This window comes from Rhamphochromis sp. 'chilingali' (assembly GCF_963969265.1).
Source record: "Rhamphochromis sp. 'chilingali' genome assembly, chromosome: 5".
In the NCBI taxonomy this organism is placed as follows: domain Eukaryota; kingdom Metazoa; phylum Chordata; class Actinopteri; order Cichliformes; family Cichlidae; genus Rhamphochromis; species Rhamphochromis sp. 'chilingali'.
Window position 1 is genome coordinate 32,596,964 of NC_137932.1, and position 13,079 is coordinate 32,610,042.

General features: G+C 44.6%; 1 protein-coding gene across 1 annotated transcript in view; it reads right to left on the bottom strand.

The window, feature by feature from the left end:
- cdk19 (cyclin dependent kinase 19) overlaps nucleotides 1-13,079 on the bottom strand; it is a 79,750-nt gene that overhangs the window by 24,727 nt on the left and 41,944 nt on the right. The window lies entirely within an intron of this gene.

Here is a 13,079-nt window from a genome sequence, read left to right on the forward strand (position 1 = left end):
CTTGTGTTGTGGGTTGGAGTGTTTTCAAAAACAACTCATTCAAACTACATGAACGAGTAACCAAAATTTACAGGACACCAAAGATAAGAAAAAAGAAATAAATACACCTCCAGCTCTCTTTGTGACAGTTTGTGTTTAGACCATTAAAGTGTTGAAAGGTTTTTGAAATTTTTTCTTTTTTTCACCGCTCTTCAAAATCCATCTGAGGCTTCAGACTTAAAAACCAAAATTAGGTCTAGGGAAGCATCAATCCCACTTTTTTAGTTCCAGTATAATACAGATGACAAATCAGCAAAACACGGTTTAAGCTTGATGTTGACTTAAATATAAAGGACTGATTATCAGTCTCTTGCTCAAAGATGTCGGATCAGTATTGGAACCCTCTCTTTGTGGTCCCACTTTAGTTGGGTAAGTGGTTAGGAAAAATGATGGATCAATTTACATATTAACTCATCATATTAACTCAAATCACATTCGCTTGACCTGATATATACAAATAAAATTATATTTAGTGATATTTGCATTGGCTAGAAGTTTCAGGGACAAAAGTGTGATTAGTGTGAACGGCTGGCTAACGCAGTGCACATTTCCACATCATTCAAGCGCTGCTACTTTAAGCAGCTCATTGATTTCACTAACTCCCATTTGGACTATCCTATTTGCTGACCCATCATGGACAATCCATAATCAATCGTAGGGCTGCTCAATTAATCGAATTTTAATCACAATTACGATCTGGGCTTTCAACGATCATTAAAAATGACTGAGCTGATTATTAGCCCCTCCCTCATTTATCCGCGACACCTTAAAGGCCGGTCTGTGAAAATATTGTCGGGCATAAACCGTTCCGTGGCGCAAAAAAGGGTGGAGACCGCTGATTAAGAGGACCCGAGGGAAACTCGGAAAGCTAAGCAGAAGTTATTTGGAGAGGAGAGTGACTGCCTTGGTTGAAAAGAGGGGTAAAAAAAACCTTCAGTGGTGTTGCACACTATTTTATATTATTTTTTTAAAGTCATTATTCAATACATTGTTATTGTTAACCCTTTAAAGCCGGTCAGAGCTGCACGCTCCGTTTTGTGTAACTATTTTTAAATCCCTGTAGAACCTGAACCGTGTAAGCTAGCGCAATAATATTTTTTGCATATTAAACCGAAGGAGTTGTACTTACATCTTATGCCATCAGCTTGTCCTCGGTCACGGTTTCCTTCCACATATAGCTTTGCAAAAATTGCATAAAAAGCGCTTGCAGGAACAAAAACATAATATTCCAGAAACACGCTTTGCCGATCTGATCAGCTGTTCCTAACACAGTGAAACAGGCATCAGCGCGAACTATGGCATGTCTGCCATTTCCTGCCCGAAACCGGAAGTGACGTCATTTTCCCAGAAAATGTAGTTTTTTACTTGTAGGCCTTAAAAGCCTATACTGGTGTTTTTATAAGTCATGTTTGACTTTTCTGAATAGTTTCTGTGATGCTTAGAACTCGAATTGCACTGCTGGAAATGGTTTATTTTGATGCACATGCTGTTTTCTTTGCAAATTTGCATCATAGGATTGTTTTTTTGTTTTTCCTGCAGTATATAAAAATTGGTGTATCTCCAAAATAAAACTATGAAGACACTCAAAATAAATTTCCTGTTGTTGTAAACTATTTTTTGCAACTTTTTTGTATTTAAAGTTTTGAGGGATAAATCTCTTAAATTTCTCCAAGTAGAAGTATATGTAAAAAAACAAAAACAAAAACGATTTTTAATTGTTTTGTAGTTTATTGCACTTTTTTGCAATTAATGTAGTTACTATGGACTTAATGCATATATATTATTAAAATATGGGCTATAACAGTTGTATAGCAACTTGAAATGCTCCCACAAATGGCACTACACTATTAGGTGTTATCCTAATAACAAACCGTGGGTAACACAGGAAGTCAAAGCTGTCCTCAACATGAAGAAGAAGGCTTTCAGGAGCAAAGTGAAGGAGGAGATGAAAGCAGCACAGCGGGAGGTGAAACGCTGCCTGAGGGAAGCAAAGGACACCTACAGGAGGAAGGTGGAGCAGAAGTTGGAGAGGAACAATATGAGGGAGGTCTGGAATGGTGTGAAAACCATCACAGGCCACAACACCAAGAAAAGCACAGTGGGGGGGACTGTGGAGAAGGCAAACGAACTCAACAACTTCTTCAACAGGTTTGACCAGCCCACAACCCCCCCACCCTCACCCTCACCTTCACTACAGAGTCCTCTCCCCACTCTCCTGCCTCCCTCGCTTCCCCCCCTTCCTGACACCATGACACCCCCCTCCTCCAATCCCTCTCTCAGCAGCAAGACATCTCCCCCCCCTCCCCTCCTCCCAAACATCTCCCAGTGTCACAGTGGATCAGGTCAGGAGGCAACTGAGGAAGCTTCGCCCCAGAAAGGCAGCAGGCCCAGACAAGGTGTGTCCTAGGATGCTTAAGGCGTGTGCTGCTGAACTTGGGGAGCCGCTACAACGAGTCTTCAACCTCAGTCTGCGACTGGGGAGAGTGCCCGCCCTATGGAAGACATCCTGCATCGTCCCGGTCCCCAAAAAGAACCGGCCCAATGAGCTGAATGACTTCCGACCGGTGGCACTGACGTCACATCTTATGAAGACTCTAGAGCGGCTCTTCCTCAACCTCCTCCGACCACAGGTACAACATGCCCAGGACCCACTACAGTTTGCATACAAGGCGGGTGTCGGAGTGGAGGATGCCATCCTGTACCTCCTACACAGAGCCCACTCACACCTGGATGGGGGAAAAGGCACGGTCAGGATCCTGTTTCTTGACTTTTCCAGTGCCTTTAATACCATCCGGCCCTGTATGCTTCAGGAAAAACTGAACAGGATGGAGGTGGACCCCTGCCTGGTGGCTTGGATCTCCGACTACCTCACCGACAGACCACAGTACGTCAGGCTGAAGGACATCACGTCTGACACAGTGGTCAGCAGCACAGGAGCACCACAGGGAACTGTGCTGTCCCCTCTTCTCTTCACCCTGTACACCTCTGACTTCTGCTACAACTCTGAATTATGCCATATTCAGAAGTTTGCAGACGACACAGCCATCATGGGGTGTATCAGGAAGAGAAGTACAGAAGTCTGGTGAGGAACTTTGTCGCATGGAGTCACACAAACCACCTGCAACTCAACACCTCAAAGACTAAGGAACTGGTTGTGGACTTCGGGAGGTCTAGAGCAGGTCCACTGCCGGTTCAGATAGAGGGGGAGGAGGTGGAGGTGGTCAACAAGTACAAGTACCTCGGGCTGTGGGTGGACAATAAACTGGACTGGTCATGCAACACAGAGCACCTGTATAAAAAAGCCCAAAGCCGACTGTACTTCCTCAGGAGGCTGAGGTCTTTTAACATCTGCAGGAAGCTCCTGAGGATGTTTTACCAGTCAGTGGTTGCTGGAGTACTTTTCTATGCTGTGGTGTGCTGGGGGAGCAGCACAGCAAAGAGGGACTCATCCAGGCTGGAGAAACTGATCAGGAAGGCTAGCTCTGTGGTCGGCATGAAGCTGGACACTCTGGTGACAGTGGCAGAGAAAAGGACATTAAAGAAACTGCTGGACATTATGAACAATGCTGGGCATCCTCTACACACGGCCATAAACAATCAGAAGAGTCTGTTCAGTGACAGGTTGCTTCTCCCCAAGACAAGAACTAACAGACTTAAAAACTCCTTTGTCCCACACGCCATCAGACTGTTTAACTCCTCTCTGGAGGGGAGAGGGAGGGGAAACAGGAGGACAAAGGAGGGGGGAACAACTAAGCTGTAGTGCCTCTTCACCTCACTGTACAATACCTTGTGCAATACTTTTTGTAAATAGTCAACAGTGCAATAGACTCAATACTTGAAATGTGCAATTCACTTGTATTTTTATTTTTTATTCCTATTTATTCTATTTATCCCCTTTGTATATTTTATTTATATTTGTCTCTGTATTTATATGTGTGTGTGTGTGTGTGTGTGTGTGTATATATATATATATATATATATATATATATATATATATATATATATATATATATATATAAAAAAACACCCAGCACGCCCCTGCGGGCGGTTTATCCTTTCAAGCTCGGGTCCTCTACCAGAGGCCTGGGAGCTTGAGGGTCCTGCGCAGTATCTTAGCTGTTCCCAGGACTGCGCTCTTCTGGACAGAGATCTCCGATGTTATTCCCGGGATCTGCTGGAGCCACTCGCCTAGCTTGGGAGTCACCGCACCTAGTGCTCCGATTACCACGGGGACCACCGTTACCTTCACCCTCCACATCCTCTCGAGCTCTTCTCTGAGCCCTTGGTATTTCTCCAGCTTCTCGTGTTCCTTCTTCCTGATATTGCTGTCATTCGGAACCGCTACATCGATCACTACGGCCGTCTTCTTCTGTTTGTCTACCACCACTATGTCCGGTTGGTTAGCCACCACCATTTTGTCCGTCTGTATCTGGAAGTCCCACAGGATCTTAGCTCGGTCATTCTCCACCACCCTTGGGGGCATCTCCCATTTTGACCTCGGGACTTCTAGGTTATACTCAGCACAGATGTTCCTGTACACTATGCCGGCCACTTGGTTATGGCGTTCCATGTATGCCTTGCCTGCTAGCATCTTGCACCCTGCTGTTATGTGCTGGATTGTCTCTGGGGCATCTTTACACAGCCTGCACCTGGGGTCTTGCCTGGTGTGATAGACCCCAGCCTCTATGGATCTTGTACTCAGAGCTTGTTCTTGTGCTGCCATGATTAGTGCCTCTGTGCTGTCTTTCAGTCCAGCTTTGTCCAGCCACTGGTAGGATTTCTGGATATCAGCCACCTCCTCTATCTGCCGGTGGTACATACCGTGCAGGGGCCTGTCCTTCCATGATGGTTCCTCGTCTCCCTCCTCTTTCTTGGGTTTCTGCTGCCTGAGGTATTCACTGAGCACTCGGTCAGTTGGGGCCATCTTCCCAATGTATTCTTGGATGTTCCTTGTCTCATCCTGGACTGTGGTGCTGACACTCACCAGTCCCCGGCCCCCTTCCTTCCGCTTAGCGTACAGCCTCAGGGTGCTGGACTTGGGGTGAAACCCTCCATGCATGGTCAGGAGCTTTCTTGTCTTTATGTCAGTGGCTTCTATCTCCTCCTTTGGCCAGCCTATTACCCCAGCAGGGTACCTGATCACGGGCAGGGCGTATGTGTTGATGGCCCGGATCTTGTTCTTACCATTCAGCTGACTCCTCAGGACTTGCCTGACCCTCTGCAGGTACTTGGTGGTTGCAGCCTTTCTAGCGGCCTCTTCATGGTTCCCATTTGCCTGCGGGATCCCCAGGTACTTGTAACTGTCCTCTATGTCTGCAATGTTGCCTTCTGGTAGTTCAATCCCCTCAGTTCTGACTACCTTCCCTCTCTTTGTTACCATCCGACTACACTTCTCCAGTCCGAACGACATTCCAATGTCATTGCTGTATAGCCTGGTAGTGTGGATCAGTGAATCGATGTCTCGTTCACTCTTGGCATACAGCTTGATGTCATCCATGTACAGGAGGTGGCTGACAACTGCTCCGTTCCATAGTCGGTATCCGTAGCCAGTCTTGTTAATGATCTCACTGAGGGGGTTCAGGCCTATGCAGAACAGCAGTGGGGACAGAGCATCTCCTTGGTAGATCCCGCACTTGATGGTAACTTGTGCTATGGGCTTGGAGTTGGCCTCTAGTGTTGTACGCCACATCCCCATTGAGTTCCTGATGAAGGCTCTTAGGGTCCCATTGATCTTGTACAATTCTAGGCATTCCAGTATCCAGCTGTGGGGCATTGAGTCATAGGCCTTCTTGTAATCAATCCAGGCAGTGCACAGGTTGGTCAGTCTGGTCTTGCAGTCTCGGCTGATTGTTCTGTCTACCAGTAGCTGGTGTTTTGCACCTCTGGTATTCTTGCCAATTCCTTTCTGTGTCCCGCTCATGTATTGACCCATGTGCCTGTTCATCTTAGCCGATATGATGCCTGACAGGAGCTTCCATGTAGTACTGAGGCAGGTTATTGGTCGGTAGTTGGAGGGGACCGGTCCCTTCTTGGGGTCCTTGGGGATCAGGACCGTCCGACCTTCAGTTAGCCATTCCGGGTGTCTCTCGTTAACTAGCAGCTGGTTCATTTGTGCTGCCAGACGCTCGTGGAGTGCAGTCAGCTTCTTCAGCCAGTAGGCGTGAACCATGTCGGGCCCTGGTGCTGTCCAACTCTTCATACTGGAGACCCTTTCTTGGATATCTGCCACTGTGATGGTTACTGGACCCTGTTCAGGGAGGTCGCTGTGGTCTGCCCTCAGATCCACTAGCCACTGAGCATTGCCGTTATGGGTTGCATCCTTCTCCCATATGCTCTTCCAGTATTGCTCCGTCTCCAGCCTTGGTGGTGCTGTTCTCTTATTATTATTGTTCCCTTGCCACTGAGAGTACACCTTTGCTGGTTCTGTGGAGAACAGCTGGTTTATTCTCCTGCCTTCTATCTCTCTGGTGTACCTCCTCAAGCGGCTGGCCAAGGCTGTGAGTCTTTGCTTGGCAGTTTCCAAGGCCTCAGGTATGGCCAGCTTGCTGTATTTCTTAGGCACCTTATTTGTCGCACCTTTCTGCAACTCTGTTAGTTGGCTAACCTCCCTCCGTGCTACTTTGATCTTGCCCTCTAGCCTCCTTCTCCATGGAGGGTACTGCCCCTTGTGGCTGTTCAACTTGTAGCCAAGCATCTCACTGATCACTGCTGCCGTATTGTAGATCAGCTTGTTAGTGTCGGTAATCGTGGTTGTAGGTATTGCCCGTAGTGCTGCATTAACATCATCTAGCAGACCTTCTGAGGGTACTTCACGTAATCTTGGTAACCGGCTACGGGGGATCCAGGTTTCAAGCTTGGCCATGATCCTATTTTTCAGGTCAGTTCCTCTCGCACTCAATGATCCTTCTCCTATCGCACTTGGGGCTATGTACCCAATCTCGGGTGGGGGTGATGATATCTCCCCCCTGACCTGGCGTCCTGACTCCTCCTTGCCGTAGCATTTGTGTTGTACCTCGTCAATCTCTAGCTGTGAGAGCAGTCCCTTCTTTCGAATGTTGGAACACTGAGCTACTAGTTGTTTCGCCGTCATTGTGGATGTTGGGTATCGAAGAATCCATAGGTCCCTCATCCTATTCATGTAGCCCCTTCCGCCGGGGTTACTTGCGTAGTAGCATTCCAACAACGCCCTGTTTTCGTCTCTTGCCCACCGATGCCTTCTCTTTCCAGTAGCCCACTTTTCGTCAGGGTGCCCTGGTTCCTCAACACCTGATGCGGACCTTGTTGATCCGGGCGACGTCCGAGCCGGCATGCCTTCATATTTATCTGTCTCGCTCATGTCTGCGGTAGGCTTGCTTAGCATAGGGGGTCTAGCCTTAGGACCCTTACTGGATACAGACGCCCCAGGCAGGAATCGAACTTGCGATCCTCTGTTCCAAAGGCGTGTAGTTTAACCACTACGCTATCCAGCTGCATATATATATATATATATATATATATATATATATATATATATATATATATATATATATATATATATAAAAAAAAAATTCTGTAACTGTAACTTCGGTCGTTGCTGTGCTTTTTTTGGAAGTCGAATTTCCCAGAGGAACCCACCCGAGGGATTAATAAAGTTCTATCTTATCTTATCTTACAACATGTAAAAAAAAAAAGCTCTGGCGGACTTGGTTCTATAGTAGGTCGTTAGGGTTAAATAAATATCGTCAAATAATCGAGATCTCAATTTCAGTGAAAATAATCGTGATTATCATTTTTGCCATAATCGAGCAGCCCTAATCAATCGTGCCCTTTAGACAGGCCCACGGGGTGTTTCAGTCAGCGAATAGACTGAATTCAAACATGACTCTCACCTACAGGGTGAATTACTCATTAGTGCATGCTAACATAACTGTTTTTGTCATTCACCTCCATCACAAACAGAGAATAAAGTATTCAGATGCACACAGTGGCTGACCTGAAACCAAAAGGTAAATATCAAGGAAATGTACTGGGGAGTAAGACTAAACACTATGAGAACACATTTCCGCCATAAGTAGTTTTTTGTTTTTTGTTTTTTAAATCAAACACCTAAAAGGAGGTACAGCTTCAGCCCTCTAATTCACACTCCAAGAGTAACTAAGGCTGAGGCTAAAATACCTCACGGCTTTCAAACTGGGTCATACACTCACAGGGAAAAGCTCTAATTTCACAGAGAAACCACTAACACAAATCCACAGTTACACTGCTTTCTGAATAGGACTGTACTACTATTACCTTCTTAAGTCATCATATAAAGCATCTTCATTTAAAAAATTGCTATATAAATATTAGGGGTGCAACGATATTCGTATCAATATTGAACCGTTCGATACAGTGCTTTCGGTTCGGTACGCATATGTATCGAACAATACAACATTTGTAATTTATTTTATCAATTTTCCTTCTGACGATGCTGTCTGTGTTGAGCGCTCAGTGAATCTGTGTTCGACTACTCCGCCTAGGCTGCACTGTCGAGCGCAGATCCACTGAGCGCTCAACACAGACAGCATAGTCAGGAGGAAGAGCGCAGGGCAAGCTAGCGAGACAGAAGTTAAGCTCTCCTTGCAAGATGGACCTCCCCCACCCTCATTCAGATCTGGCGTTTGGAATTATTTTGGTTTTCATGTGACGTATGACCCTGAAGGTAAGCGAGTCATGGACTAAAGTAAAACAGTATGTTGGATGTGCCATGCAATGCTCAATTACATTGGTGTGAACTAGTGTGTTAGCGCAGTTAGCTCGTTAACGTGTTGGCCGTCTAGCCCCATGCACGGAGCGATCGGCGGTAGCTCGTTAACGGAGATTTGCCGTGTTGTGGCGTTAAGGTCATTTCAACGAGATTAACCTGAAAGCACTAGTGGGAACACAACGAATATGACTGCACATTTACGCCGACATCATCCTAGTGCAAAGACAAGTGGAAGCAGAAAAAAAAAGCAAGCATGCTACTAACTTTAGCCGAGTCATTTAGACAGCTGTTAGCACATGATTCTCCTTATGCTGCTGAGAATATAGCCCAGAAGAAGCGGATAGTATAGCTTTTATTTTGGAAAGAGCCATTTCTCTGTAATAAACTCTCTTTTCCAAAGATGAGTGATTCCTCAATCAGATACAGGGCTTGCAATATCGCTAGCCCGACGTCCCGGAGCTAGCGATTTTTTCAGTCGGGCTACCAAAATCTATCTCTTCCCTGCCCGTCGGGCTATTGTAGGAAAAATATATGTCAATGCTTTTGCATTCTTTCGGAAATGTAGCTGGGTAATTATGTCATTGGCATCGGTGAGCCACTGTCAATATGTGACATATTGAAATCGCGTTTGAATTTGCGCTAGTTTTTTTGCTTTCACTTTGCAATCGTGCGAACTGTGTATAGAGAGCGACAGCACTGATCTGTGAGTGATGATAATTTGTGCACCAATTCCTCTGACATCGTCTTATTAATTGTTAGCTTACTATGCAAACATGACAAGTGAAATCTCCCGCAGCTTAAACATGTGAGAGGTTGATCGCGCAGAGAATCGCTGAGCTTATGTGAGTGCGTGTGTAAAAGCATTTCAGTTCTGCTGAGCCAAATAAGACAGGTCAGGGTGAAGAAGTGACAGCCAAAGAAAAGCTTACCACAAAACGGAGAAGTTATGACAAATCAGACTATAAGGCAAAAAGAAAGTGCAGCTTTATGGTTTCATGGACAAAAGAATTTCTGTGGCTGCAATATGATGAGCTAAATAACCAGGGCTGCACATAAGTGGTCCGCAGGTGCGCATTCGCTGTCAAAATAAAAAACACGCACAAGGGTGAGGGTTAAATTTAAAAACTGTACTTTTGAGTTAAAATATATATTTATAATTTTAATAAATGACAAATTAAAAATGCATGAACATTTTTTTGTATCGAAAAAATATCGAACCGTGACACCAAAGTATCGAACCGAACCGAACCGTGAATTTTGTGTATCGTTGCACCCCTAATAAATATATATATTAATATTTATATGGTTATGTGAAAAAGAATGTTGTCACAGGACTTCTTGCACATGATTGAACAGCAGAACCATCCTTTACAACATGGACGAATTTAACCCCACTCTTCTTTAAAACATTCCTTTAGTTCACTGCAGACTGCACGGTGGTGTTTAACAAGTCCTTTTCACATATCTGCACCTACAGCTTGTAGAATTTCAAAAATGTTTGTTTTGACACTTGCAGTCACAGTTTGTCCCATTTTCTGTTTCAGAGAATTACAAACATTTTAACAAGTTCCACTCACTCACACACACACACACACAGACACACTTGATACAGATTTCTCGAATGTAAAAAGATACAAAACTAATCTTTCATTCGTCTCTAGTTTGTACTGGACGTCTTCACATCACTTCACATGTATTTATATCCTTGTGGGGACATCTCATTTACATCATGCTTTCCCTAGCTGATTACCCTAACCATCAAAAATGAATGCCTAACCTTAAACATTTCCACATCATTCCATACCTAAACCCATTAACACCTAACCTGTCCAGAGGTTCAGTCAATGAGCTCGTCAATAGCTTCAATGCTAAAATGTTAAATGTTATGGACACAATTGCTCCCATTAAAGTGAAGGTTATCTCTGGAAGGAAAAAGTCTCCATGGAGAAACTCCACACTGGTGAAAAATGAAAAAGGAGTGTGTAGGAAAGCCGAGCGCAGATGGAGAAAAACAAATCTCCAGGTTCATTATGACATCTATAAAGAGAAACTTCACAACTATAATTTACAACTGAGGAGTGCAAGGAGGTCCTATTTCTCTGACATCATCACCAAAAACAGTCATAATGCTCAGGTCTTATTTTCTACAGTTGACACCGAAAAACTGTTTAAACACCATCAAACAGTTTCACCCTATTAACAGCAAAGACCAGGGGCCTGTTCTTCGTACCGCGCTAAGTGAGTTAGCTGGATGAGATTGTTGACGATTTCGCGTGATCCTGGATCGTTCGGTTCCCCGAAGCCCATCCGGGACTTGCTGTCATAGCAACAGAGCCGTAAGCGTAAACCTGCTGGGGAGCAGGTTTACTTTATGTAAACAGGATTAGATCGCGGCCACGCAGGTATGCCCGCGTCATTCATACGAAAGCAACAGCGATATTCCACCACTGTTTCACCATAAATAAATAACATCAATGTAACTAAAGACAATGCAGCACCTGATCCATTTATTGATTTCACACAGGTCATTTCCTAAAAAAGGGAAATGTACTATTAACATTCTATTACATGTATGTGATTATTACAGATTTAATTCATATTTCAGAGTAGCAATTGTAAATTACTTCGTGTAATCAAGATGAGAGACCACGGCTATAAAAGCGAAGGTGGATTTGGGAAGTCTGTCGCAGCCATGTCCTGTCCGTATACGCGAGCCACCCATTGCGGAAGGTGCAAGATTGATAAGGAGAGTCCTCAGAATTCAGCGTATATTGCGGGACAGACAGGATCCTTTAGCTCAGCGCGACAGTGTGCTCATAGAGAGATATCGATTTTCCCGTGAGGGTATTATTTACTTAACCAACTTGTTGACGAGGGGGTGCAGGACCACCACCTGTCTTTTGTTGCTCTGCCCTTTTCTTGGTTGCTGTTATAAACAAACAGATTATTCCAGGGTCTCTTTCCAAGAGACTAAAAGCAATATAAGTGATAAATATTACCATTCTGTAGAATATTCTTATATTTCACTTTTACCTGTTCCCATGTTCTAGTGGGTCCTGTCGTGGCTCTAATGTGAAAGAGGATAAAATATAACATATTATAATATAATGTAATATAATATTGGATAATATAGTGTAATATAATAAATCTACCCTACCGCCTACTGGTGTTGGCCAGAGGGGCCGATGGCGCGATATGGCAGCCTGGCTTCTGTCAGTCTGCCCCAGGGCAGCTGTGGCTACAACTGTAGCTGCCTCCGCCAGTGTGTGAATGTGAGAGTGACTGAATAGTGGCATTGTAAAGCGCTTTGGGTGCCTTGAAAAGCGCTATATCAATCCACTCCATTATTATTGTTATTATTAAATTACTTATGAGTTTAATTTGTCAGCAACTTCCTGCCAGCCCTCGCTCCTTGCTTTTGCAGCCTTTGCAGTGTTCCCTTGCGTTCTGATTAAACTCTGAAACTCCTGAAATCCCTCACTCAAGAGTTCTTGCTCTGCTGCCGAAAAATACCGAGCCGAGCGCGCTCCGTCGACATTTTCGCCGACCAATCAGAGGGTTGCCGATCAATGTTTCTACTATCGATGCGTAGCCCCTTTTACGACACCCAGTGATGTCACATTACTGCGTCCAGCTGTACTAATCGTCAACAGCAGGTGTGTTCGGGGAACCGGATTAGCGCGCTCACGGTTAGCGCGATGGTTTGGTCTTGGATGTTTCATTTGATCTTGGATGTAGTAAGCGACATACGAAGCACAGGGCCCTGGAGGACATCTTAGGTCAACTGAACTCCTCCTCTTGCTGTTTAGATGTCCTGCCAACAAGTTTTTTCAAAAAGGTCTCAAAGACTTTGGAGTCAGACCTGTTACTGATCGTCAACCTTTCTTTAATGTCAGGTGTGTTTCCAGAACCACTAAAAACTGCTGTAATTAAACCTATACTGAAAAAGGACAATCTTGACAAGACGCAAATGAACAACTACAGGCCGATCTCAAATCTCCCATTTTTAAGTAAGATCATTGAAAAAGCAGTTTCTCAACAGCTCAATTACTTCTTAAAACAGAATAACTGCAGGTTTTAGACAGAACCACAGCACTGAAACCGCTCTGACCAAAGTGTTTAATGACATATGTCTGAATACAGACAGTGGAAAAATGACAGTCTTAGTTTTATGTCTGTGAAGGTTCTCAGTCATCCAGGTCATCGTAGTCAAAGGAGCTTGCAAAGAAAAGCGTCTGGACTTCTTTAAGTTACTTGAAGACGTTTCACCTCTCATCCGAGAAGCTTCTTCAGTTCTAAGGTCAAATGGTGGAGA